This window comes from Tupaia chinensis, unplaced genomic scaffold (genome assembly GCF_000334495.1).
Source record: "Tupaia chinensis unplaced genomic scaffold, TupChi_1.0 Scaffold145685_1, whole genome shotgun sequence".
Taxonomy (NCBI): Eukaryota; Metazoa; Chordata; class Mammalia; order Scandentia; family Tupaiidae; genus Tupaia; species Tupaia belangeri.
In genome coordinates, this window is record NW_006205542.1 from 254,201 (window position 1) to 261,020 (window position 6,820).

General features: G+C 37.4%; 1 pseudogene; it reads right to left on the reverse strand.

Annotated features, from left to right (window-relative positions):
- LOC102469739 (UBX domain-containing protein 2A pseudogene) overlaps nucleotides 1–6,060 on the reverse strand; it is a 12,542-nt pseudogene extending 6,482 nt beyond the window's left edge.
- Nucleotides 6,061–6,820: the final 760 nt, after the last annotated feature.

Here is a 6,820-nt window from a genome sequence, read left to right on the forward strand (position 1 = left end):
CAATTGGGTCTTCTATGTATACAATCATGTCATCTGCAGATAGAGTTTCACCTCTTCATTTCCTATTTGAATGCCTTCTATTTTATTCTCTTTTCTGATTGCATTGGCGAGGACTTCCAGTACTATATTGAAAAGCAGTGAAGAAAGTGGGCATCCTTGTCTTATACCAGTTTTTCATGGAAAAGCTTTCAGCTTTTCTCCACTCAGGACGATGTTCGCTATGGGTTTTTCATAGATAGCTTTTATTGTGTTGAGAAATAACCCTTCTATGACAATTTTGCTGAGAGTCTTGATCATGAAGGGATGTTGTTTCTTATCAAATGCTTTTTCTGCATCAATTGATATGATCATATGGTCTTTATCTTTCTTTATGTTAATATGGTGTATTAAATTTATGGTTTTGTGTACATTGAACCAACCTTGCATCCCTGGAATAAAGCCTACCTGGTTGTGATGTATAATCTCTTTTTATAAGTTGTTGGATATGATCAGAGATAATGGTCTATAGTTTTCCTTCCTTATCCTGTCCTTATCTGTTTTAAGGATAAGGTTGATGAAGCCTTCATAGAAAGAATTAGGGAGTGATTCACCCTTTTGGATCTTTATGAATAACTTGAGCAGAATGGGAGTTAACTCTTCTTTAAAAGTTTTGTAGAATTCACAGGGCCGGCAGGTGGTGTGGTGGATAAGGGCACTGGACTCCCACATGGCCGACCGTGGTTTGAATCTTGGACCTGGTGGCTTTCTTTCTCACTTTCCCTCTCTCAATCTCTCTCTTTTTCTGAGTCTTTCTGGTCAAATTAAAAGATAAAAATGAATGAATAAATAAAATTAAATAAATAATTCTTTAAAAAAAAAAGTTTTGTAGAATTCAGAGGTGAAGCCATAAAAACCAGGGTTTTTCTTTTTTGGGAGGTTATTTATTACTGACTCAATGTCCTGGCTTGTTATGGGCTTTTTCAGACTTTCTATATCCTCCTGGCTCAATCTTGGTGAACAGTATCTCTTTAGAGCTTAATATTTAAGGAGTTGAGATGAAACTAATAGAGTTCAGATTCTGTTTACACTATAAGTTTCTGGTATTTTTCTCTTTTCCATTTCTAGGCTGATGTCAAGATTCAATATAGAGACCAGACAATGATGCAAGTGAACCTACATGGAAAGGTCCCCAGTTTGTACCAAAGAGCCTCATTGTGCAGCTGGGACACATTCATGCCCATTATCTTGGTCAGCTGAGACTGGGAGTGGATCATGGCATGACAACCCTGCTGAGGGATGCCTGTTTTATGGTCTCGCTCTTACTTACAGATGAAATAAACTTTAAAAAGGAAGATCTAATATTTACATTTTTTGCTATATAAATCCTAGCAATTATTATTATTATTATTATTATTATAATACACTAGTGAAACAATATACCAGCTATATGTTTAAGTCACTTAACCTCAAAGGACCAATATCATCTATTAATAATACAACTGCACTGTGTTGCTGTGAAGATTAAATGAGATAAAGTGCTAAATTGCTTAGCATATGCCCATCATATGCAAGCAATCAATACATATTGCATGTCATTATTAAATTATTACTAAAACAATATTCTTACAGAAGTTAGGTAACTTGTAGGGAATACTAGGGAACACAGGGTGAAGTTATAATGATTTACACTAGGTGAGTAATACTGTTAAATCAAATTTGTTCAACAGCATACTGAAAGACTTTAAAACCAGAATGATTCCACTAAGATTCATAGAATATATGAGATTCGTCTTAGCACAGACTGTCCACTTTTCCAAGCTGCAGCCTTACTACTGGGGAAAAGAAACAAACAAAAAACCCCCAACCTTATGAATATGTATTTACCGTGTCCTTCTTTAGCATGGTGTTACTCTCTTCTTATTTTCAGTACCTAGAAGAAGAGGAATGTTAGGTAGAACAACTATATCACAGTAGAAAATCTCCTTTCCAATTATTTCGAGATGTGCAGAGCCCATCAGTGACATACCAGCTCTAAAAACATTATTTATAGCTATGATTTTACACATTTCAAAAGATTTCTTAATGTGATATTCAAATAGGCTGGTAACTCCCACACACATATTAACTCCTTTTCTATATATATCTTTAGCACAGTAACGAATGATAAAGAATCCAGAATCTAAGAGCTTACAGTGTTGTTTAACTTGGTAGAAAAGTGTTTCCGCAAAGTTACAGAAATTCATGAAGTCTGGAAAGTCTGAATTAGAATGCTGTTGGTTGTGACTTAGAAGAGTTGTAGTTTATAAATGGACCCGCTGTGCTCTCATCATTTTTATGGCATTTCAAGCAGACAAGGAAAGTTCTTGTTTTTCCAGCAACATCTGCTTAGTAAAGTCTAAATAGGTCAGGGCAAGAAGCAAAAAGCTTTTCTTCCTGTGAGAAATTAAAAACTCAGAACCTCCTTTATATTTAAAACTGCCTTCGCAGTAAGGTTGACTAAAAGCAAACAAGTAGCAGCCCCTGCTCCCAGACGTCTCCCAGATCCTGAAGAGACAACAAACCTTCAGTGTTTGAAGTGCAAATTTTCTGGGATATAATACACTAGTGAAACAATATACCAGCTATATGTTTAAGTCACTTAACCTCAAAGGACCAATATCATCTATTAATAATACAACTGCACTGTGTTGCTGTGAAGATTAAATGAGATAAAGTGCTAAATTGCTTAGCATATGCCCATCATATGCAAGCAATCAATACATATTGCATGTCATTATTAAATTATTACTAAAACAATATTCTTACAGAAGTTAGGTAACTTGTAGGGAATACTAGGGAACACAGGGTGAAGTTATAATGATTTACACTAGGTGAGTAATACTGTTAAATCAAATTTGTTCAACAGCATACTGAAAGACTTTAAAACCAGAATGATTCCACTAAGATTCATAGAATATATGAGATTCGTCTTAGCACAGACTGTCCACTTTTCCAAGCTGCAGCCTTACTACTGGGGAAAAGAAACAAACAAAAAACCCCCAACCTTATGAATATGTATTTACCGTGTCCTTCTTTAGCATGGTGTTACTCTCTTCTTATTTTCAGTACCTAGAAGAAGAGGAATGTTAGGTAGAACAACTATATCACAGTAGAAAATCTCCTTTCCAATTATTTCGAGATGTGCAGAGCCCATCAGTGACATACCAGCTCTAAAAACATTATTTATAGCTATGATTTTACACATTTCAAAAGATTTCTTAATGTGATATTCAAATAGGCTGGTAACTCCCACACACATATTAACTCCTTTTCTATATATATCTTTAGCACAGTAACGAATGATAAAGAATCCAGAATCTAAGAGCTTACAGTGTTGTTTAACTTGGTAGAAAAGTGTTTCCGCAAAGTTACAGAAATTCATGAAGTCTGGAAAGTCTGAATTAGAATGCTGTTGGTTGTGACTTAGAAGAGTTGTAGTTTATAAATGGACCCGCTGTGCTCTCATCATTTTTATGGCATTTCAAGCAGACAAGGAAAGTTCTTGTTTTTCCAGCAACATCTGCTTAGTAAAGTCTAAATAGGTCAGGGCAAGAAGCAAAAAGCTTTTCTTCCTGTGAGAAATTAAAAACTCAGAACCTCCTTTATATTTAAAACTGCCTTCGCAGTAAGGTTGACTAAAAGCAAACAAGTAGCAGCCCCTGCTCCCAGACGTCTCCCAGATCCTGAAGAGACAACAAACCTTCAGTGTTTGAAGTGCAAATTTTCTGGGATATTTTGTGCCAAATTGCCAATGTGATACCAAAGACGTGGCAGTGTGTAGTTTTACTCCACCACTGCTGCCCAACAAGCATCTTCCTTTACATGAACGGTTACTTATAATAAATAGTTTACCTCTGGAAGAGAAGGTAATTCGACTTTGTGTGATGCTTAAGTACAGAATGGAGTAAAAGTAAGGCATTCTAAAAAGAAGGAAGGAAAGAAATGGTCTGAAGGTTGGAATTAGATTTAGAGACAAGAAGATGATCCAAATCTGGCATTCCCAAATTCTCACAAATTGGATTATAGTCTCGGAACTGACTATTAGTGGGGCACAGATTACACTTATGCCGTGTCCTTTTCCAATGGAAAATGTATCTGTTAATTTGCATGTTTAGCTAACGCCAGTGTCTGATATTGAAGGTTTTGATAGTGACAATTAAAAGCTTGCATTATGCTAGCATGTACAGCCGGATGGTGACAGGGTCTCCTCACTCCTTGATTTCTCAATAAACTTGCCCTGGTCTGTCAAGTCCAAAGCCCATCCTAGAACTTTGTTGATTTTTCAGGTGATTGTATTCTCAAGAACTTTTCTGTTCTTGGGTTTCTGCATGAATATGTCTTTACTTCACTGATTTACACAGAAATAGAGTTTTTATCAATTTCCACCTTCCCTACCCCCCCCCAATAAAATTTCTTCACAGAGAACATTCCAGTGATAACTAAAACTAACTGGTTTGTTTTGTTATTTTTCTTTTAATAACCAACTTTTAATTACAACAAACTAAAACTGATACACTGAAAAAATATCTGAAAGGACACATACCAAAATGTTATTCATGGCCAGTTATTTTTGAATGGTAGAGTAATAAATGATTTAAAGATCATTTTAGCAAATCTACATTTTAAATTTTCTGCAAAAAATATGAATTACTTGTGCAAAAAGAAATGCATTTAAAACAAATGACAAAGGCTACTTCTATGTGAGGAGTTAGTGTAACGACCAATTTTTTAATTGAATGGTTGATACTTAAGAAGAGAAAATAAGCATATTTTCCTTTCTGAGTATCCCTTTGGAAAAAATGCATCAGATTCCAGTCATATTTTACTTTCCTATCTTATACTTATTTAAAAAGCATCTTGTCAGAGAGAGTTAAATAGAACTTGAAGGAAAAGTCCAGTGAGTCGGACTTCTCCTTTTCTCCATTTTGGTTTGCATGTTCCCTTAAATCATCATTTCTCTGCAAAATTTCCACTTAGTCTATCAAAAGTCAATCTTACGAAAGTTCTCTCCCAGGTTCAGCCATATTTTGGAAGCTCTGATTGCACCGTTCTGTAAATCTGCTTCTTCCAGTGTGAGTGTTCCATCTAGCTACCTGAGGAAAGGAAGCACTGTTGCCAAGGAACAAGGAAGATGTCTTTGAGATCCTTGATATTTTACAACTAAGTCTTGATGTGGCTTACCCTATGAGAAATGCTAAATTTCTGGACAATCCTTTTCCCATTGGCTAACCAGATCTGTACACTAGTGATGGATTCCCAGTTGTTCAGTGGAACAGCAGACAAATTATTTTTATTTTCAACTTCAATACTCTGCTTTTGCAACAATTTTTGGTGTTGCCCTTCCTAGTCTGTCACCTTGTCCTGTGAAGGGCTGGAACACAGGCTTCGTAGACATATATACTTCATTTTTCTTATCTTCAACCTTAGTATCCACCTCCTCTCTATTAAAAAGTCCCTGTAGGGACCAGTAGTTAGTGTAATGGCTATGTCACTGGACTCCCATGTAGTAGACCGCGGTTCACGTCCCAGACCTGGTGGCTTAAAACTCACACTGGGCGCGTGTGCATGCATGCTCAAGATCCCGAGAGGAGAATGGAGGAGAAGGGATTGTGGCGTGGCCATCCCCCCTGGGGGTGACTTCTTGCTTTCTGTCTCTCTGTCTCTCTGTCTTTCTGGCGAGCACACGCGCCCTATAGTGAAAACCTCTCCAAAAAAAGAAAAAAAAAAGTCCCTGTAATTCTGAGGATAATCCCCCAACCTTTTGAGAGAGCTCAGAGACTGCTGACGTGCACCATCAGAATAACTTCTGAAATCACCATCAACTGAGAATCTATTCTGCTATAATTTTATACTTAAATCTACCTGTTTCTTCTGTTCAGTGGCAGACAAGTATTTGACACCAATCTTCTGTGCTTCCTCAAAAAAACTGTCAACTAAATATCCACAATTCGTTCATCAATTATCACTAAGAGGCTGATTATCAGATCCTGCTTCACAATCCCAATCTTGTTTTATACTTTCAAGATTATATACTTCCTTCATTGTCTTTTGCTTTTCTAAATCCAGTTTGTTTTTCTCAGAACTACCTGAAGTTTAATGGCAGGGACACTTACAAGAAAGATCACCTCTCACATCACTCCACAAACAACTTCAACACTCTAGCATTGGGCCGGCAGGTGGCATGGTGGTTAGAGTGCTGCCTTCCATATTGCTGACTACAGTTCGAGTCCAGGATCTGGTGGCTTACTTTCTCACTTCCCCTCTCTCTTTCTCCTCTCTCTCTGTCTCTCTCTGGTACAGGCGTGTGTCCTGTAGCAAACTGAAAATAAATAAATAAATAAATAAATAAGAATAATTCTTTAAAATTTTAAGAAGAAAAAACTCTATCATTAATTTTTCTTGCTCCCAAGTTGTCCCTGACACCTACCATCAGGCAAGGTGGGTTTGGGCAGAGATGACTGGGGGACATCAATAGTAGAAGCCCTGCCACGGCTCAGAAACCGACAGTAAGTGGAACTAGATGAGACTGACACCAACAGAGCTCCACGCAGTGGTCGTTAGTACTAAGTCTCCAGAGCCTTGCTTTAAATTCCTTCACCTCAGAGTGTGGGCTCCAGACATTTTGTGTTATAGACTAGAAAATGTAGGTGCAGGACCAGCAGTTACAGTAATGGCTATGTCACTGAATTCCCATGTAGTCAACCACAGTTTAAGTCCTGGACCCAGTGGCTTAAACTCATGCCAGGCACATACGTGTGCATGCCCAAGATCCCGAGAGGAGAATGGAGAAGAGCTTGTGGCG